At 39.7% G+C, this 23,098-nt stretch overlaps 1 protein-coding gene across 1 annotated transcript in view; it reads right to left on the bottom strand.

The window, feature by feature from the left end:
- osbpl5 (oxysterol binding protein-like 5) overlaps positions 1-22,936 on the bottom strand; it is an 86,036-nt gene extending 63,100 nt beyond the window's left edge. Inside the window, exon 1 of the mRNA XM_067435679.1 lies at positions 22,188-22,936. The gene's annotated coding sequence lies outside the window, so the exon portion shown is untranslated. The remainder of the gene's footprint in view (positions 1-22,187) is intronic.
- Positions 22,937-23,098: the final 162 nt, after the last annotated feature.

The raw sequence follows: 23,098 nt of genomic DNA, 5'->3' as shown, positions 1-23,098 counted from the left end.
TTAATGGATTCCGAGGGAGTACGTGCACATTCAGTACTGCCACCAAATTCCAGATTTTCCAAGAGAAAAAGAACAGTCTTTTGAAGCATTAGTTTAATATGATTTTTCACATGTGAAAGTACTGATAGAATAATCCAGCAAATACCAGCTCAACTGTTAAAGTAGAGGTTGGATTACCCAAAATGTGATGATTTATAATCTGACTGGAAAGAGGACAAATGCTAACGGACGTGATCACTGGTGGCTTTAACATGATGGAAAAAGCATAGAGATTTTGACCTTTAGTGCCCTTTTCCCAGAGAGACATATGTCTATTTCTGTCCTGATGTCCTCTGAGGTTATTGACTGAATGATGTTCAATAGAGACCAGGTCTGGACTGCAATAATTAACACATGGTCTGCTTTCAGAGAATGCTAATGTAGCTTGAAGTGTGGATAAAACCAAATGCATGTATTGTGGGCGAACACTCAATTAAAATGGGGATGGAGGTGGAATTATGAGCTGTACACATTTAATAACCTGCTCTGGTCACCATTGCGTGGTTTGACATTGTTTGGATCTGATCTGATCTCCCACTGGGTGGGAGTCCATGATGATTACGAATAATGATTTTTGAAGGAACAATCTGTCTAAAACTGAAAAATCATTTACTCAGCCTCGTCATTCCAAACCTATAATTTTCTTCCTTCTGTGGAACACAAAATATTCTAAAGAATTTTCAAGCTGCTTTTTTCCCCTTTACAATATAAGTAGTAAGCAATGGCTGTCAAGTAAAAAAAAGAATAAAAAGAATAATAATAATAACAACACATATTATGGTTTCTCAAGTATTCCCGTTCACACAGTGTGTAAAAGAGCCGTTTGTTAAAGTAAACTTTCTGAAAACAAATTAGTAAATCCCAAAGTGCACGATAAGTAAAATCGACTCTGAACCGTCTGTACAATTATGTTTGTATTTTACATTTTCTAAGGCACTAGAAAAGACATTTTGCATAATTGTACTTCGTCCGCCCGCAAACAACTTGACACAAACACGTCTTTTTACTTACGACTGCTTCTGAAATCTCGGAGTTCAACAGCATTCAACAGGATTCACAAAACTCTTGCTCTTGCGTAGTTTGATGAAGCAAAGTGTGAGAGCAGTATCTTGGGACATGTGGTCTTCACCTCACAGCCGGTGGAAAATAGGACTCGGGCAGAAATCACGTTCATGGATGCGGTTATTAACGTTACTGTAGTGTGAAGCAGAGCAGGACCGAGTGTTGTGGAGCTGAGCACGGCTGCTGGAGTGATTGTTAAACAAACACACGGCTCGCAAGCACCGGGACTTTTATTATGACGGGACGGGACACAGTCGCCGGGTGCATTGATCTGCTCTTCCGGTTATGATTATGAGGTAATGCAGCTCTGTTTATCATATTAGATACATTTAAGTGTGTTGAAAATGATGTTATGACGTTACTCCGTGCGCTCACTTGTTCACACTGCTAAGAGTAAAGCGCTCCTGTCAAATAAAAGCCGAAACCGAGGGTAGCGCAGATATGACACGATTGACAGGGGACTTCCTCAAACGCTATGCTGAAACGTCCTGGTCCTTAGTTATAATAGCAATTTTCTCACAATTTACAAATAGTTGGAAACATCTGGGATATTGCAGGTACACAACAAAATATATAACACCGGCCATAGTGGTTTTTGGATATTTTACTGCAAAAATACTACATAGTGCACCTTTAATTCAGATTGTTGTTCTGTAAAAAAACTGTAAAATAAATAAATAAATAAATAAGTTACCTGGTTGCCTTAAAATTTTTACTTTTAAGTTCATACAATGAACATTTTAGAGAATCAACAACCTTTATTCAAATATTATTAAAAGATTTTTGTAAGCATATTGGGTAATTATGTGTTTTATTCTGATGACGCAGTGAAACATGTCAAATTGTGCTATTTTCATGATTTTATCACATTTTTTATGTGGTTCAGATACAATAATATTTTGAGTTTCTATTTATTAAACCAATTTCCTTCCTTGTATCAACTCAAATGTTTAATTTCAATAAACTCAAAATGTTAAGGCAACCAGGTTACTTACTTTTTTAAGTAAAACCAACAATATATATATATTATATATATATATATATATATATATATATATATATATATATATATATATATATATATATATATATATATATATTATATATATATATATATTTTTTTTTTTTACAGTGAGTAAAGATAAAGGATGGAGACAATTTTAATGTTACATCGGTCATTCACGGTAGTGCTCGGCTAGTGTATGCACAATCATTGATACAGCTTTCACATGTGCACCACAATTAATTAGAAATTTACACATGGGTTTGTTGATGGACATATACTTGTTAATGCTGATGGTGAGGAATTACAGTTGAAATATCTCATTATGTACCTCAAACGGAGTAGTCCATCACTGAGAAACGTCCTGCTCAAGTCCTTGCGATGGAGGTTCAGGTTGAATAATAAGTTTTTCCAATGTTATATCATCAGACTCACTCAGATTGATATGGTAAAACTGAAGTCATTTACAATCTTTACAGTGCTTTAGGAAGCCCCCGGAGCTGAAGTTCAATTATGGTCATAGATTGCAAGACCAATCACAACAGACTGGGCCATCTGGCCAATCAGAGCAGAGTAGCTCCGGAAAGGAGGGATTTAGAGAGACTGATTCATCCATTGGGTCGTTTGAGAATCATTGAAAAATGTGGTGATGTGCAATGAATATTATGAGAAAATTACAGTGTTTTTGACCTTTGATGCATGTGAACCTGTTGTAGGAGACCTCCAAAACAAAATTAGGAACCTTTACAATAACAATAGGGGAACTTCCAAAGTAGTCCAATTTATATGGTCTACTATTTATATATCTCTTTGGTTTTCTTTTGTTCTTTTTAGAACTTAACAGTAATTTGTCACTGTTTCTACTACTAACCATTCAGTTGCATCAGTCATTGTTTGATTGGAAACTTAGAAGAAAGTCAGAAGCCAAAATTGCTTCATAGCAACAATGCTGATAATGGGGGGTGTTTCCGCACATTTCCTGCTATAAAAACCCCCACCAAAATACTGTCATTAAAGCATTACAAAGTGATAGTTACCTCAAATAATAGCTCACTATACCATCATTAACCGAGTCAACCCAGTAGAGGCATTTTTAGTGAGCTGCTAGTTGTAATGATTCGGTTTGAGATTCTTACAGTGCAAAGTTTGCTTAAATATCTAAGAATATCGGTTTGGAAATATGGGACAATAAAAGTGACCAACAGACCTCCTATTAATTAATGGGTCATTCCAAACCCTGGCCTTCTTTCATCTGCGGAAGACGTAAGAAAATATTTTAAACAATGTTAACAGAAAATGTCCATACAATAAAAGTAAATGCGCTCCAATCAGTGTTATTTTGGACCCCATTGACTTTCATTGTGTGGACATTCTTTAAAATGTCTTCTGTGTTCCACAGACGAAAGCCGAAAAGGTTTGTATTGGAATGACATGAGGGTGACTAAATGACAGAAACGTAATGTTTAGATGAGCTATTCTATTAAAATACAACATAAGGGTCATAAAGGTGGAATGGTCACCACTAAAATCCACAAATCCTGCCTACTAACCTATCACACACTTACTTTAGGTTTATTAAAGTCAAATCCATGAAACCTTGACCACGTACTATAAAACTTTGTCAACATAACACAAAATCCCGCTTGTTCTGTCAATGATTAGATTCCCCATTCACACACACCTACAACCAAACACAACACAGTCTCGGTTGACAGTAAATCCTGGAGGAATCGCTTTGGATTCAAAATGTGTTCAAGTCTTAACTACCCTGATTTTGATTCAGCTTATTCATTGTTCCTGACATCGTTTCCCCGTCTGAATTGTTTAAAAATGTGCTCACGAGCAAACAATAGCAGCAAAAACCGAGGCGTGCGATAAGCTTCATTTTGAAATGCGTCTAGATAAAATAAGCTGCAGAGAAAATCAGAAGCATTTTTCACTCCTGTGAGCTTTATACAAAAACACTGAGCGGAAATGCAGCTGCCGGCCCCCTCTCATTCCTCTGATAGGCTGAAATGGAGTCTGGTGATATTTCCTCATTCAGCCAGTTTAAAAGCAGAATTGACCTCATGTCTCTCAGCACCTTTAAACAACAGTTAAAAACAGTTCCCTGCTTCACAAACGCAAGCGTGAAACCCGAGTGCAACTGACTTTTTTCTTTTTCATTTTTCTTATTATTCTCTTGGGAAGAGGGGGATGCTTCTCAAGGCCTTTTCATACAATAACTATAAAGATAACTATATTAGCGTCCACACCAGCAGATAGCATTCTGTTAATTCTAAGCGCATGTATGTCTGTGATTTTAAATGCTTGAACTTGTTACACCAGTATGGATTCTGATTTGCTGTCAATGTTGCTGGATAAAATCGCTCTAAAAGTGATTGCAACGATATAATTTCTCTGTGCCGTTATTGTTATAGCTGTGGTGTGAACTCTGCTATTCTTTAAAATGAATTTTAAAACTATATCTTTATCTTTAGTGTTATCATACTCCTTGCTTTTGTTGAACTGGTTATCTCACCATAAAATCAACTAAATATCACCATACCAATAGAAAATAAAAAGGTTTATAGATTGATCTCGAGGACAACATGTTTTTATACAAAGCACTACAATATTTTTAGGATATTTTTGTAATTACTGGTCATGTCTTATTAAGGTATAGCCCAAAACTGACCACAATGGAGATCACCAAAGCAGCGTATGTTTGCTACGATTACCTCATAGACAATATACACCGATCAGGCATAACATTATGATAGATGAAGTGAATACCACTGATTATCTCTTCATCACAGCACCTGTTAGTGGGTGGGATATATTAGGCAGCAAGTGAACATTTTGTGTAAGGATTTGAGCGAGTTTGACAAGGGCCAAAAAAGACGACTGGGTCAGAGCATCTCCAAAACTGCAGCTCTTGTGGGGTGTTTCCGGTCTGCAGTGGTCAGTATCTATCAAACGTGGGCCAAGGGAGGAACAGTGGAGAACCAGCAACAGGGTCATGGGATATTGCTGCATGTTGGGAGCGAAGGCTGGCCAGTGTGGTCCGATCAAACAGACGCGCTATTGTAGCTCAAGGAGCTCAAAACGTTAATGCTGGTTCTGATATAAAGGTGTCAGAATACACAGTGCATCGCAGTTTGTTGCGTATGGGGCTGCATAGCTGTAGACCAGTCAGGGTGCCCATTCTGACCCCTGTCCAACGCCGAAAGTAGTAACAGTGGGCACGTGAGCATCAGAACTGGACCACGGAGCAATGGAGAAGATGGCCAGGTCTGATGAACACTTTCTTTTACATCGCGTGGATGGCCAGGAGCATCAGCGTTGTTTACCTGGAGAACACATGGCACCAGGATGCACTTTGGGGAAAAATTAGGAGTAAATTTGACTTACATTGTAATATTGAAAACTATATGTTTACATTAGAGTAATTAAAATGAATTGCAAATGCACTTAATTGTCAATCTTAATAGTCCTAAAATAATACGTTTTGCCATCATTTTATAAATTTTGCATATAATATAATACAAACTTTTTATCTCCAAAGAATCATACAACAACTCAAGACATCAATACAATAAACCATATTTCTCATGCAAAGATTTTATTTTAATTAGAGATAAAAAATGATTCTTATATAATAATATAATGCAAACAATAAGTTTGATTTTACTACAACAACTACAAGAACTGAAACATTGTAGACTAGTTTAAGCCAGGTTGCCCATAACGGCAATCAGCGTCCTCGGCTGAAATGATGGTTTGTGGGAAATCACAGCTGATCTCTCTCTGTACATCAACTCCCCATAGGCCGTTATACTCAGCCACCAACTACCACACACACACACACACACACACACACACACACACACACACACACACACACACACACACACACACACACACACACACACACACACACACACACACACACACACACACACACACACACACACACACACACACACACACACACACACACACACACACACGGTGTTGTGTTTGTTTACACTCTGCTTTGGTTGCCAGGGTAAACATAAGCGGGGAGGGCTGGTAAGCAGGAGCGCCTCTGGCACAGGGGTGTGTGAAATCTGTCCCTCACCCCCCTGCATGAACTCAATGCCACATTTAGATCACTGTATGGAGTACAGTTACTGTCAATGAAAAGACTTTAACTATAAGCCCTTTTCCAAACCTCAAAACGGAACATTAGAGCCTACAGTGATGGCCTCAGATGGTGATACTAAACTAAATACTAAAATAAAATGAAAATTATAATGCTTCAAAAATAACTTCATGCTCTACAATACTTAAATAAAATGAAAAGTATATTCCAAACCCATCTGTTATTATATATTTCTGGGTTCCACAGAAAAAAAAGATAACATCATAGGCCTGTGGTTTGGAATGAAATGAGGGTGAGTACCGTAAATAATGACAAAAATTACATTTTCGGGTGAACTATTTCCTCATCTCTGGATATGAGCTGGGCAAAACTTGGCACAACCCTGCCTGGATTTCTTCCTCCTCACAATTCACCTCTTGTATGTTTATATTTCCATTCTTCCTGTTTGCCTTCTTCCGACATACGGAGGAGAGAACAGACTTGTTTACTCTTCATGAAGCACAGTCAGGCGTTAAGTACAGACTTGATTGGAGTGTTTATGTACCTTTGAATATCTAGTGGGGCCAATTACAGCTCAGGACAGCCCAATCTCTGAGGATGCGTTCTCCGCCACTGCACAAAGATCTCCGTTTCCAGATGGCATAACATGAAGGGAACACTGTGATCCGTTTAGTTTCTTCAAATCTGTGACCAATTTTGGAACATGCTCGGGCTCATTGTTCACTTCTTTGAATCCTTTTTAACTAGGTTGTTAAAGATTGCTAGCTAGCATAAAACACTAGCATGTAACATTTGTGTTTAAATTTGAACTTGCCTAACCCTCACCCTTCCCTTGGGTCATTTTCACAAAAATGTAACCTTTCATTAATGTAAAAGAATTGAAAATGTGGGGAAAATCTCGAGATGAAATTAATGTTTTTCTCCAAAACACATTGGACATAATTATTAGCACCACTTTTTTGAACTCATTTTGCCAGAATAACAGCTCTGGGTCTTCTGCCTAATGCCTGATGGGTTTAGAGAACACCTGACAAGAGCTCAGAGATCATTCCTCCATACTAAACCTCTCCAGATCCTTCAGATTCCCAGATCCATGTTGGTGCTTCTTCTCTTCAGTTTATCTCTCATTTTCTATAGGGTTCAGGTCAGGGGACTGGGATGGTCAAGGCAGATGCTTCATTTTGTGCTCAGTGACACATTTGTGTGTTGATGTTGAAATTTTGGATCACTGTTCTGATGGAAGATCCATCCACCCATAATAAGATTTCTAGCAGAGGACGTCAGGTTTTAATTTGTTTGTCTGTTGGTATTTACTAGAATCCATGATGTCATGTATCGGAACAAGATATCCAGGACCTCCAACAAATAAATAGATCAAAAATTTCACAAATCCAGCTGTATTTTGAACCGTGGTCATGGGGTACTTGTTATCCTTGTTAGCACCAAAGCCATCTGGTGGGTTTGCTGCCAAAAAGCTTCTTTTTTTATGTGCCATCTGACCATAGAAGTAGGCCTGCACGATTCCCCCGGTTCACAATTTATTTTTGAAATGACTAAAAATAAATAAATAAATCAGCCTTTATTTTGAAAGGACAGCCCTCACAAAGTTCAGGGCTTCATCCTCAGCCAATGACGAATCACCTTGTAGTCGAGCAAGCACAGTAGTTCGGAAATAAACAAAATGGACATGGATGAAAACCCAGGTCCTAGAATCAGCGAGAATCAGCTAACCACTCAGTCGACAAACGAAAAAAGGCTCACATTCGGTTGTGTGGAAGGATTTTGGATTCAAGCAAGAAGACGAGGGTCAGTCTGACGTGATTTGCAAGGCATGCTTTGCCCTTGTTGCAGCATCGCAAGGTAACGCCACAAAAATTTACCAGCACCTCAAATGTCACCACAAAGTGCAATAAGATGAAGCCGTATAAAGGAAAGAGGTACGAAAGGCGTACATAAACGCAGACATCTATTTCAGACATACACCTTGCACTATGCGACGCAATACCCCCATAACTCCAGTAGGAGTAAGGAAATAACAGAAGCCATTGCTTACCATCTAACAAAAGATATGGTTCCAATATACAACGTAGATAAAACTTTTATGTTTATAAAACGTTTTTGGTACTGCCAATTTGTTTTGTCATGGTTCATGTGTAGGGGTATGATGAGACACTTATCTCATGAGATGAGACGACCTGACATGAGATTGTGTTGCCGTCCCACCGGTCTTCACTCACTCCACCACCACCGCCTCGGGCAGCCACTCGCTGTCTTTCCTTATCACCCGACCTCCTCAGCACCGCCATCCCCCTCAGCAGTGAGGGCTCTTCAACAGCGTGTCCCTCCATCCTCCCGGACTTCGGCACCAATGTAATAAAGTTCGTAGAAATGGGAAGGAAGGAGGCGGGAACCGGCGAACATTTAACAACTTTTATTAAATAAACAAAACGAAAGTAAACCGCGGGCAGCCCCTCACGGACGACTGCCCGCACACACATAACAAAACATAAACAAAACTCAACGTAAAATGAGTCCTTGACTGGTGTCGCACACCCTTAAATGCCTCCAAGCTCCCTCATGAGAGGAATCGAGACTGGTGTGGCTCGCAGGTGACGCTCTTTCGCAATCACGTCCCCGGTCTCACGCACTCCTCCCATGAGCTCTCGCTTGTTCACCTCGTCACAGCAAACAATAACCATAATTAAAGTACTCAATACTTTTTTTCCAAAGAATACAGATACAGAGCTAAGAGATAGTTACAACTAGATAGCTTTCATATTGAGAGATATTCTCATGCCTCAGGGAGATGGAAATGTATTGAAATCACGCTTGAATGTGTGTTCCCTTTTACTTTTGATCTCACGATCGTACGTATACTCTGTGATTAGGGAGCGGTGGTGCTGAATGCACATTTAAAAAAAAGTTCTGCTGTGCAACGAATCCTTTACCACGGTCTAGTCCACTAACATGTAACACAAACTCGTATCCTCTTCCAGGCAAATTTGTAACATCTTTAGGTGATTGGAACTTAATTATTGCCCTTATATTGGAAATGGGGAATTTCAATGCTTTAGCTATTTTCCTAGAGCCACTTTCTATTATTATATTATATATTTTTGTGACAGGGTTCTATGTGCAGATACGGAGCCTAAAATGGCTAGCTAGCATACAATGCTTGTGTTTACAGCATGCTACAAATGTATGCTACAAAATCCATGCTAAAAATGTTGAGCAATATTATTTAATGGGTCTAATTTAGCAATTTCCCTGCCAAACACAGAAATTTCTGTAATTTGTGAGAAAACGCTTCCCCACCATTGTTAGAAATTTCTGTGTTTTTAATGTTATACAGTAAGGGGGGCGGTATGAAACATCTTCCAAAAGAGTACAGAATCTCCTGATTCAGATTCAGATTTATCCTTTATTGTCCTCGGTAGAGGAAATGTGCTTCCACAGACTGTACCAGGATCAAAACACATGCGAAGAAGAAGCAGAGACAAGCTAGCATATGTAAGAAGATGAAAATTTAAATAACGCGTTCATCAGCATTAAATTTAACAGGACTGTGCAAGCATTAGAGGTGCGAATGAACTTGATCTACTCCATCTGTGTTTTAATCATAGTTCTGAATCTGATCTGGATGAAGCCTTTGACAAAAATGTCTTGCTAAATGTAGCTTTTTTAATGAAAATGCATGAATCCAGCAAGCAATAGCCATCATTTCACCGTCTCAGTTAACTATAGACCCAATATAGTCCGGCTATGAGTAACCCACTTCTAGCCCAAATAACCTAGAATTTGATGTTGTTTCTGCCTAAATAACTTGCAAAATGTATGATATTCCAACATAAGCAAAGTCAACTGTCATCACAAGGAATTTCTTTGACATGTTCATGTTCTAGATGACTAGTCTATTCTTAGGCTATGGTTAGACATCTATTAAATATTCACTGACAGCAAGAACTTCGCCTTGTTTTAGCCTAGACGTCAGGGCTGTGTTTGGATGACTATAAGACGTTCTTTAAACTCGTGCAGCAAAATATTCTGGGGGCCATGACACTTTTTTGAAAATTAATGAAAAAATGCTGGTGGTGGCTGGAAACTTTTTTTCTAAAATGCTGACAGAGAAAGAGTTAACCCCTTAACTGTCACCCCCCATTTTGAAAATAGACATGAAAATGCACTATCCAAACTTAAATGGCTGTAATTCAATAATGCATTGGAATAAAAACCTAAGTTTGGTCTTGTTTTAAAGAAACAATACTGTACTAAATATGTTTTATTTTATATAAAATATATATTTTACATAAAATTTATATTTAAAAAATGTTTTACTATAAAATTACTATAAAATCAAACCTATACGTCTAATCAAGTTGTGTTCCAAATTTGATAAATTTCCAAAAGTTGATATCACAAAAATGTAAGTTTCCATGAGATTTTGTTTAGGTGCTGTACCAAAAAAAGCTAACGGGTGTCACCTACATACCATTGATTGTTTTTATAATGCATTTTCCTGTAAATTTCTGTCCAAATATCACTTCCATCGCAAACAGTCACCAAATATGGAAACTTGAGACTCTGACCTTTCCGACGATATGTATTTTGTCATGATTAAAAAAGATTTTGATTATAAAGTAGTTGAACCAGTATGAAACATGGCACCGCCCACTAGGGGAGGAGTCTGCTAGAAGAAATTCGAGTACTGTTTCCATGGTAATGCAACGTCCGATTTTTTTAAAATGGTTTTCACAGGATGAATTTTGAATTTGTAAGCTTTTCGAATGATACGTAATTTATGATGATTACAAAAATATAGGTGTGGTGTGGCAAGCAGCGGGGCGAGGGACCGCGAGAGCGGGCCGGTGATTAATGTTCACGAGTGCCAGCTGCGTGGCACACCGGTCTCGTCTCGCGGCCATGTGACGGGAGCATATAAGGAGGAGCAGGAGCTGCGGTAGACGAGAGAGGACCAGGCCTGGAATTTTATGTTATGTTTTGTTTATGTGTTTGTGGGCAGTCGTCCGTGAGGGGCTGTCCACGTTTTATTTTGTGTGTGTTTGCGGGCAGTCGTCCGTGAGGGGCTGTCCGCGGTTGTACTTTCATTTTGTTTATTTATTTTTAATAAATGTTCGTTGAGCGTTCACCGGTTCCCGCCTCCTTCCTTCCTTCCCATCTACAAACCGTATTACATTTGTGCCGAAGCCCGGGAGGAAGGAGGGACGCGCTGTCGGAGAGCCCTCTCTGCTGAGGGGGATCGCGGTGCTGAGGAGTTCGGGCAGCGCGGATGATGAAAGACCGCGAGGGCTGCCCGAGGCGATGGTGCTGGAGCGAGGAAGGTGGGCCAGAGACCTCGCTGCCGTGCCCCTGGGTCGAGGTGGGGTGGCTGCCGTCCGAGAGGGAGCGGAGGAGTCGCCGCGCTTGCCGTGAGCCGGAGCCTGCTGCCATCCGCCTGAGAGGGGAGGAGCAGGGAGCGCGGGGCTCGCTGCCGGGTCCCTCAGAAGGAGGAGTCACCGCCGGCCGCCAGGGGGCGGAGGAGGATCGAGCTGCCCACCAGGCGTCCAGTGCCATCGCACAGCACCGCGAGGAAGAGCCTCTCGGCGGGCGGAGGGCCGAACGGCAGTGTGTCTGGGAACCGGACCAGAATTTTTTTTCTCTTTCTTTCTTTTTTCCCTCTCTCCCCTCTCTCGTCCGCGGGCTCCTCGTGCTCCCGTCTACATTTCTCTCACCTCTCTGTCCTTACCCCCAGGTGCCGCGGCCGCCGTGATCGGCCCCCCCGGGAGGGAGGGGGGGGGGGGGGGAGTAGAGCGCAGTCTCGGGAGTGCCCCCCGGCCTGCGAGGGGTGATGGGGGTATGTGGTGTGGCAAGCAGTGGGGCGAGGGGCCGCGAGAGCGGGCCGGTGATTAATGTTCACGAGTGCCAGCTGCGTGGCACACCGGTCTCGTCTCGCGGCCATGTGACGGGAGCATATAAGGAGGAGCAAGGACAGCGGAAGACGAGAGAGGACCAGGCCTGGATTGTATGTTATGTTTTGTTTGTGGGCAGTCGTCCGTGAGGGGCTGCCCGCGGTTTTACTTTCATTTTGTTTATTTATTTTGAATAAATGTTTGTTGAAAGTTCGCCGGTTCCCGCCTCCTTCCTTCCCATGAACGAACTGTATTACACTAGGATACGGAAAAAAAAGGCCTTTAAAAAAAGAGTGCCAAGCGTCCCACCTGTGGGACGGTGACAGTTAAGGGAGTACTCCTAGTCTTTGACATTTTTGTCTCTAGGTTGTATATGCAGATACAGAAGCTAAAACAGCAAACTATTGAACACTAGCACTGAAGCATTTGTTTACACGCTAGCGTAAATTATGTTGTGGACATTAATCTTGTAGTGGAATAAGTAGCACACACACACAGACTCTGAAATGTTGAGTTGTGATGCTCATGGGCTATCCCATTAAATTGAGATTTTTCTATATTCGGTTTCCGTTTCCAGTTCCAACTGTCATGTCCTGTTCTCTTTCCACTATATCTAAAATGTCCTACAAATGTTACCCATCTTTCTGAGCACTTTGCTGTGTCATTCTGTAAGCCCCCCGTGAGTGTGTGCAGAATAGCACACACTCTTTTAACATAGTCACACCGCAGCCTCAGAGGAGGGAAAGTAGGGCAGGATGTCTTCCACTGCTCCAAACACTGAACATCAAGGCTAGGAGAACTTGAACAGCAGCCTGAAGCATCTGATGCCATATAGACTTGATGAGAGTGGGAGGAAGGGAGGGATAATCTAGAAGCTTCCACTGTAAATTACAGAGTGTGTCAAACATGGTTTTCTAAAGGTAAAATGTATAAATTAAGAGATTATAAAACTACAGGCAAGAGAAATTAAACCATTCAGCCAGACCATTGTTATTGGCAACATGATTTAGGTGAAGTGACTACAAATGTAGCATGAAAAATAACCTACATGAGCAGATATAGTCCATTTTTACAGACATGTACAAAAAAATGTACATTGGGATACACAACATATTGTATATCTATAATATTTACCAAATCATGCACCAAGCGTCCAATGTTTGGCTAGTTAGCACCTTTTGGTAAATGCCACAACCATACCATTCTAGGCCCAAAAAGTATCTTTCTCCATTGATAAAAAAATTTTGTGGTCCTATGAGCAAAGATGGCAGATTTAAATCTTAACTTCTGGGGCTAAAATACATTGTAAAAGTCAAATCAAATCATGGTTCGTAAAGGAAGGAAAAGGGGAAGTTTGGTTGTGTAAGCACATACACTTAGCTGAGTAAACATGCCATGAGCTACTTTATTCAATGGAAAACAAATAAAGCATGACTGATATTAGACTCCCAAAGCCAGAGATTAGCACACTATTAAAGCTCACAACATAGATGTATTTGCGTTTCTGTACAAATGCCTTTCTGAAAAGCATAAAACATTGCACAAATCAGTCTACCGCCCTCGGACAGATGAAAACAACTGCTGCACTTTCTTTTTTTATATATATCAAGCTGGGATTGAGCTGATTTTTTTCTAAAGTGAAGCTGAAAAACTGCACCATGTCTACAGAATTAGTAAGGGCTGAATGAAGGATGACAGAGGCAGGAAACTATTGTTTGGATTCTAAGGTGGGAGAAAGTCGTGTTCACATCTGCCCACATACAATACATAACACAGTAGGGTGGCCTATGGCTTCTTCAAAAACTTCTCTTCCAGAGTACTGCAACATCTACAGTAATGCATATTCAATATGAATGCGAACAGGCTATTTCTTGTGACCATATAGTCTCAGTAGTGTACTTTCAGTGGCCTGTAAAAATTGGATCACTGATACACTTTGTAAAGTACAGGTATAATTCCCAACCAGTACTATTTGTCTTTAACCAACAAAGCAGACAGTGAGATCTTAACATATTAGATTAGGTGTAAAAAGGCATATTTAGTAAAGGTAGCCTACTTTGTAGATCTTCAGACACCACTTAAATTCACACTTGTAGTTCGGTTAGTTTGGTTCATTTGGTCTGGACCAAAAAACAAAAACAAAACATATAGTCCTGGTCCGCTTAGAGTTCACACTGGCATTTTTAACAGCGAACCTAAAGTTACCAAACCAAAGGCACAGGGAGACGGCCACAACCTGATTGGTCGGCTTATATGACGTAGGAGCTTGCTACCGAACATTCAAAACAATGCTATGTGCTGGATTCTTGCCTGAGAACTCATGAAGAGCTCATAAAATGTTCAAAACATTCAAAACAGCACTAGGATTTCCTCCGTTGTATGCAGAAAAGAGACGGCCGTTCTGTCGTCTGTACCTGCTAATAATGGCCAACACAGGTCCTTTGATGAGAAGATCCAGGTATGCTTTTTGTGCATTTTTCTAGCATTTTTGAAACATGCTCGTCTGACCAAATATTGATTAGGCACTTCCTCGTTGCTCTACGTTTGCCCTCTAACGTTAACGTTATTCATATTGGATACACCGATCTTTCCGCGTCGTCAAATCAGCTGACTATGCGTCGCATCTTGTGACATTACGTCCTGTTTTTGGTCCGTTTACATGTCTTTGGTCCGTGTTGCGTTCATATATCAATCGAACCGCACCAGAGTTCGTTTGGAAGCGGGCCGAGACCCATCTTTTTAGCGGTCTCGGTCCGCTTGTTTGGTGCGCGGACTAAATTTGGGTTCGGATGGCAGTGTTCACATGTGTTCAAATGAACCGCACTAAACGAGCAATCGCACCAGGGTTCGTTTTAATTAAACCAAACATGAGAAGTGTGAACATAGACGCTATCAAACTAGAACAGAGAACTAAAGGACATTCTATTACACTCCAATAACAACAAATCAAACAAAGCTAAAACATGAGATAATCCTTTAGCATTAGCATTTTCCTAACATTTAAAAACTTTGGATGCACATCACTGGAACCGTCCGAGAAAGGCTTAAATGTAATCATCAGCATTGGCCCGATATGAAACAAATATGCTGATATGCCTTGCCAAAAAGGATAACTGGATTATATTGCTGGATTTTGTATTGCTGCTTTCAACTAGAGCAAGGTTAACTTAGGGGTGTGCGATATATATCGTCTGCGATAATATCGTAAGTTAATTGTTGTTTTAACGATGTGCGATCTGATATTATCGAGTATATCCCTCTCAAGCATTGAGAACTTTGTAAGTCTACAAACAGTTTAATAAAAATATACTTTATAAAGACAGTACATTACGCGTTTACGGACAGGCGCCATCTTGGAAAACAATCTCGTCTAGTTGAGCGACGAGCGCTGATCTAAGTGAGCTGGTCAATAGGAATTAAGTTTGTGAAATCATGGACATGAACATTTTTATTTTTATTTTCTCTGTTCCGTTCAGTGCTTTCTTCCGGAAACAACGGACTATATGAGATTCCAAGTCACAGTTAATCACTTAACACAGCATTTGTGGTTCGACTAGTCGAGATTGTTGTCAAGATAGCTGCCGTCTGTAATGCACTGTCTTTATAAAGTATCTTCTTATTAAAGTGTTTGTACACTTACAAAGTTCTCAATGCTTCGGTTTGCCCTCATCATGTATACCGTGTTAGTGAGACGCCATTTTGAGTCTTGTTAGTGGTATTAAATAGCGATTTAATTTCACTTACCCTTTGCCCCATAGACAAGCGTTATAAGCTAATCTGTTTCTAGAGATAAAACTCTTCATATTCGATTTTCATGTAAATGCATCCCAGAGAATGATCTACTCTGTAACTATCTGTTAATTACCCCTAGGTTCATTTCTCACCGGAGTTGTCCTTTAACAACTTGCAACAGACACAGTCTTCAGAGACACCCTCTCATTCCATCTGAAGCTACTCCTACTTATTTAGTCCCGCCCCCTCTTACTCTCAATCTATCCCATTACCAGGATAGGTTGTCAATCAACAAATGCAAATATCTACTCATGACACCTCTTTCCTACGTTTCTGGATCTTGAAAGTGTTAATTAAATTGCTGTCTGTGGAGGGGCCTGAGAGCTCTCGGATTTCATCAAAAATATCTTAATTTGTGTTACGAAGATGAACGATGGCCTTACGGGTTGAGAACGACATGAGGGTAATTAATGACAGAATTTAAAATTTTGGGGTGAACTAAACCTTTAACCTTTTCAAATCATGTCCATTATTATTTTAATATTTTCGTGCTTTTTTTCACATAGAAAGTGTCAAAATCTTTTACCAAGTTTCATACCTTGGTAAAAGTTCTAAAAAAAAATGTTTTGTCAAATGACCATAGAACACCAGAGGGTTAAATAATGAAGAAATCACAAACAGGTAAAGTAAAAATTTTATTAATATTTAATATAGTGCATATATTTAGCAAAATGCTCTTCTCTAGAGTTATTTCTAGCTAACTAATGAGTTAATGGACACTGACTTTATTGAGGTAAATGTAACATTAAGTCAACACTGATTGAGCAAATTACATGAGACATACATTTTGTCATTCTATATCTTTCAAAATGCCTGTTGATGAGGAGATTAGACGATTTGTTCATGTTTGATGTGTGCTGCCATTTAAAGGGGTGATGAATTGAGAACTCAACTTTCCTTTGAGCTTTTGAAAAAAGGTCATGGTAATATAAGAATATCCTGTAAGTTTCAGAGCTGAAAACTTCCTTTTTAGTCAAAGAAATGCTTTTACTGACACCAGGCCCAGAAAATGCTTGAGAGCTTCATCCTTACGTCATCGACTGACGAAACACGCCTCTACAGAACCTGTATTCAGTAGCCCCGCCCACCGACTCATGGAGCTGATCGGTTCACAGCCAGCAGCAATAAACATGTGGAAGAAGATAGCAAGATATTGTGGAAGAACAGTCGCTGCATTAGCTTCCTTCGGATCATAATATTAGGAATGTGTGATACTTCATTTATTTTTAATGAAGTTTCAGCTCACATGGGGAAGAACGTTTGTGTGTTTGCTTATTTCACCGCTGAATAAGAATAACAAGAATTGGGAAGGAATACTTCCAAGTCTCCATTTCGTCACGCCCATCACAACCCAGTGTTCAGGAGAGAGCCTCAAAACCAGTGTAGAAAATAGCCTATTACTTATTAGTTATGATGTTTTTGAATGTAAAAACCACACAAACGTCATTAGTTGACCTCAGACAACAGTATAAAAAGAAAAAATTCCAGTTCATGACAACTTTAAACTGATGCGACTACAGTGATCTGTCACAGCATATTAATGAGCGAGCGCCAAAGGATAGACAAAAATTGACAGACAACAGACAGATTATTGCATAACAGGCGCACCACAAATGTTTAAGTGAAGTTTTGTTCACACATCAACAGAAAACAGCACAGATCAAAATATTTCAGATTTAAACCATATCATTACAATTAAATTTGAGAAATTAATATCGTCAATCAATCCAGAGCTAGTGTCCCACACAGCTGACATGTTTAACTGTTGTAGCTTATCCACATTGTGTGCATGGAATAGACACTATAAACTGTCAAAAAGCGTTGATTAAACATCTGTTTCGGCTGATTGTGGCCCTCCAAAACCACTTTGGACTGATAACCGTTCCCCCCCAGAGATTTGCAGTAGCTGGACTATATGGAGATTTAAAATGTACAGTCTTTGGAAAAACAGATCAAATTTGATCAAATCTGATGACTCATCCTGTACTCATGGGTCAGGTCACAGGTGCATCCAAATTTTTGTCCAACTGCATGCTCTCTAGAATGAAATTGTTCCTTACCTTCACCCCACCTGACACTGAAATAGCAAAGTATTGTGCCACAAAAGTCTCACCCGACAATACGAAATAAACATACAATGCACCCGTCAATATATTGGTCAATAAATGTATTTCGCATACACCCACTTTTTTAGGGAGTCTTAAACGTTTTAAGCAATGCCTGATTGGCACACCTAAAATCAGTTTGCATGTAAAACAACACGGAGAGGCTGATCTGGGCTACGTTTCTCAAAAACATTTCTAAACCCAAGTAGATCAAAGAGACAAAAAAAGAAATAAACAAAAAATTTCCATTGGTGCCTTTGAAAGTCCACCACGTTCAGCAAAAAAACTAGCTTTCAAAGTCACCATGAAATCAAAATGGACCACTTATTTCTTTTCATTGAATATTGCAATTATTTATAATGTATTGGAATTAAAACAAACTTCCCCTCCGTCTTGCCGCTCATCTCTTCTATTCTCTGATTGATGTGTTTACTGGCGAGAGGGTGGGGCAATCTGTAACTTATGTGAGATCCACCAATAGCAAACGACAGCCATCGAAGCTGAAGCTGTTACACCTGGCTATACACCGATCAGGCATAACATTATGCATTCCTAATACATTCCTAATATTGTGTTGGTCCCCCTGACCCATCGAGGCATGGACTCTACTAGACCCCTGAAGATGTACTATGGTATCTGGCACCAAGATGTTAGCGGCGTATCCTTTAAGTCCTGTTCGTTGTAAGGTGGGGCCTCCATGGATCGGACTTGTTTGTACAGCACATCCCACAGATGCTCAACTGGATTGAGATCTGGGGAATTTGGAGGCCAACTCAACACCTCAGACTCGTTGTGTTCCTCAAACCATTCCTGAACCATTTTTGCTTTGTGGGAGGAGCATTATCTGCTGAAAGAGCCACAGCCACCCAGGGTGCCGTTTCCATGAAAGTGTGTACATGGTCAGTAACAATGCTTAGGTAGGTAGTGTGTGTCAAAGTAACATCCACATGGATGGCAGGACCCAAGGTTTCCAGCAGAACATTGCCCAAAGCATCACACTGCCTCTGCCAGCTTGCCTTCTTCCCATAGTGCATCCTGGTGCCATGTGTTCCCCAGGTAGGTGGCACACACACCCGGCCATCGATGTGGTGTTAAAGAAAACATGATTCATCAGACTAGTCCACCTTCTTCCATTGCTCCGTGGTCCAGTTCTGATGTTCACATGCCCACTGTTGGTGCTTTCAGCAATGGACAGGGGTCAGCACCTGACTGTCTCCGGCTGTGCAGCCCCATACTTGAAATGCAATGCACATGCGATGCACTGTGTATTCTGACACCTTTCTATCAGAACCAGCATTACTTTATTGAGCAATCTGAGCTCCAGTAGCTCGTCTGTTTGATCGGACCACACAGGCCAGCCTTCACTCCCCAGGTGCATCAGTGAGCCTCGGCCACTCATGACCCTGTCGCTGGTTCTCCACTGTTCCTTCCTTGGAGCACTTTTGATAGATACTGACAACTGCAGATTTATGTTGTAAATTTTGCATTAGCTTTATTGTGTGTTTTATAACAGTATAGATGTATAATAGTGGCCATGAAAGTGAAAATAAGCATTTAGTAATCATTATCAGTCAGATCATTTCTACATCAATGCATCCATAAGTGCAACAGCAACTGAAACAGTTAACAACATTTAAAAAAAAAAAAAAAAAAAAAAAAAAATCAAGCCCACTCACATGTAAAGGCTCTTCTAGAAACAACTTGGCTATATTTCAAGCTTTCAAGCATGAGCCAAGCATGAGTAATCAGCAGTTCCTATTGGACGGCGGAGCTTGTGGATGAGAGGCTAAATATGAAGCGTTTGGCACTTCAGGAATGTAGCAGCTCCAAGCAAATTAACCCAGAGCTCTGTTAAAAATGTTGTCAAGATGCTGAAACAAAAAAGCGACAATCTTGTAACCTTAAAGTCAATCTGAAACGGCATTTCCAAACTGTTTTATCTTCACAACATGGCATATTTCCAAGGGAAACGTGATATTCAACAGGACGTTTTACTTATTATTTATATCTTGCTTGTTCATTTTATCCAGCGGATATTGAAGTGTTCATGGAGAACACCTTCCAATTTCTATTGATCAGAAAAAAAAAACTAGCCCCACCCCACACTGACGCTATTGGCTGAGCCAATGTTGTACTCCAAAACACAAAGAAATGTGATAGTACTACAAAGCCACAGTGTTTACTCTTTTCAAGGGGATTGACATTACATTAAAATCCAACAACAGCTCTATAGCATTAGGTATCAGAACCCGTTGTAAAAAGCTCAGCTGAACATACAGGACGTGCAGGCTCACCAGTAAATGACCCCTTAAAAAAAGAATTCAGCTGTCTGGAGTTCTCACAGAGAGAGCGATCAGCGAGAAAATCGACACAGTTGGAACAGGAGGGTATGAATACATTAAAAGAACAAACACGGGGCTGTTAGGGCAGCTTGATTCTTGGTCTGCTCTTCCCAACATGTCACTGGAGACTTCTGTTCAAGCAATCTGGTACTGAATGTCAACTAGTGTTCGAACGTGTTAACGAGCAGGGTTTAAATGCAATGTGCTATATCCTATATCTATATTTATCCTAATGAAAGAGAAACATCAGCAAAATCATAATAGATTGCCACACTTCTCACACCCTACCGCTGGTGGGAATGGAATGATTTTGGCTGATGTCAGCCAGCATTAGGGTCTGAGGTACAATAAAACAGCACTTCTAAGGTAAAGTGAGAGCGATTCTATTTACAGCATCAAATACCAAAACAAAAAATAATATGAATATAATATATTGTTAATATAATGTTAATAATAATAATAACAAGGCATAAAATGTGTGACCCTGGACCATAAAACCAGTCATAAGTCGCACCGGTATATTTGTGGCAATAACCAACAATACAATGTAAGGGTCAAAATTATTGATTTTTATTTTTATTAAATATATTGTTCGATGAAGATATTTTCCTACTGTAAATATATAAAAATGTATTTATTAGTAGTAATATGCCTTGCTAAGGACTTCCATTGGACAACTTTAAAGGCGATTTTCTCAATATTTAGCCATTTTAGCACCCTCAAGATTCCAGATTTTAAAAATAAATGTATCTCGACCAAATATTGTCATATCCTAACACACCATGGAAAGCTTATCTATTCGGCTTTCATTTGATGCACACATTTCAATTTCCAAAAATGTACCCTTATGACTGGTTTTGTGGTCCAGGGTTACATATAATAAAATTAGGCTACACATTATATTATTAATTTAATTATTCTCCCCATTATTGTTTATTTATTATTATTAAACTTATGGGTGATGGATGATCAGTAAAGCATTCACCCTTCAGGAGTGACTATTATTCACAATATTTTACTTTATTGAAAATTCATTTCATCTTATTAAAAACAATTTATTCATATTATATTATAAAAAAAACTATTTAATATGGTTGATTTAACTTAAAAAAGTAAGTTACACGGTTGCCTTAAACATTTGAGTTCATTGAAGCATTTTTTTTTTTCGTAAATAGCCTACAATGAAGGAGATTGGGTTCATAAAAAGAAACTCAGAATATTATGTTATCTGAAAGACATTAATTATCTAAGTTGATTTAACAAAAAAAAAAAACAGTGATAACAAATCATGAATATTAGGCTACTTTGGATTTACTATATGAAACTCTCTTCTAAAGCGAAAAAGGCACAATAAAAGCACATTTTAATATTATCTAAAAATCTTAATATCAGTTTAAAACAATATTGATATTAAAATATTAATATTTACAGCATTGCATTGTAATTGTATGGGCTACTTTGGATGTCTGACAGCTGTGAGGGTTTTTGCCAATCGGATTCTGTTCAATCGTGTCTAAATAAGGGAGGGGACGGATGGACAGAGAGCGACTTTACAGTATGAAATGACACATCATGAAGAAAAATATAACGGAATAATGCAGCGCTGCAACGATGTAAGGAATCGTGCTAGTTAGGGAGGGATGGATGGATGCCGGGGAAAAAAAAAATCAATAATCATATTCCCATCCAAATGCAAATAATGCTGCAATGATGCTCAATGATTTATAACAGCCCATCGTCGTATCCCGATTCAAAACACAACATCTGTAACACAATCACAGGCTATCGTATATTATCGCAGATGTGTCTTACCTCTGTTGCAGTCGCAACTTCAGCCCTCGAAGATAGAAACGTGGCAGGAGATCTAGACGTATCCGAACGACTTCATTTCGGTTCGAGAACGGGTCGGTTTTGGGTTTGATTGGGTCCCGATCACTTCAACAGACGTCAATCATGTGAGCTTTTACATGGAACGGAACTGTGAGCCGCTCGCGTTTGTCCCGAAACAAAGTAACGCTCGCGCCTTATGCCGTCTCAAAATGAGGAAAGGCCGCTCCAAACACTGTTTTCCAAACGCGATACAGTTGGGAGTTGAAATGTAACCGCGGACACCTGCATCCTCAAGAGGTGGAAGATGGTGGAGAGATAAAATAGCGGTCCATAGCATGCCATAACCGCTGGCGTACAGCTGTATAGTGGGAGCGCGGACGGCAGGAAATGCCTTTGGAGGAAAGGAGGCGCTTAACCAGCCGAAGAGGAACAAACGCGGGCGCTGGATTTAACCCTCGTGCAGCCTGACGTCATTCTAGACAGCAGAACTTTTCACCTTCATGCTCTGTTTCAGATATTTCAGTTTTAAAGAAAATCAGATTCAGATTCCGAAGGAACATTGCTACATTATCAATGAAAACTGTATCTATTATATGTATAACACAATGTAATATTTATATTATTTAAGTTGTATTCGTTCATTTTCCCTTTGTAAACAGTAAAACTATGGGCACAATACAGGACAGATAGATAGATAAACAGTAAAACTATGGGCACAATATAGATAGATAGATAGATAGATAGATAGATAGATAGATAGATAGATAGATAGATAGATAGATAGATAGATAGATAGATAGATAGATAGATAGATAGATAGATAGATAGATAGATAGATAGACGTGTGATGACAGGAAAGGTGCTTGGCTGCCCTCTAGTGAAACAAGATTGTA

The sequence above is a fragment of the Pseudorasbora parva genome, chromosome 25 (genome assembly GCF_024679245.1).
Source record: "Pseudorasbora parva isolate DD20220531a chromosome 25, ASM2467924v1, whole genome shotgun sequence".
Classification (NCBI taxonomy): Eukaryota; Metazoa; Chordata; class Actinopteri; order Cypriniformes; family Gobionidae; genus Pseudorasbora; species Pseudorasbora parva.
This window is presented reverse-complemented; position numbering and strand designations above follow the sequence as displayed.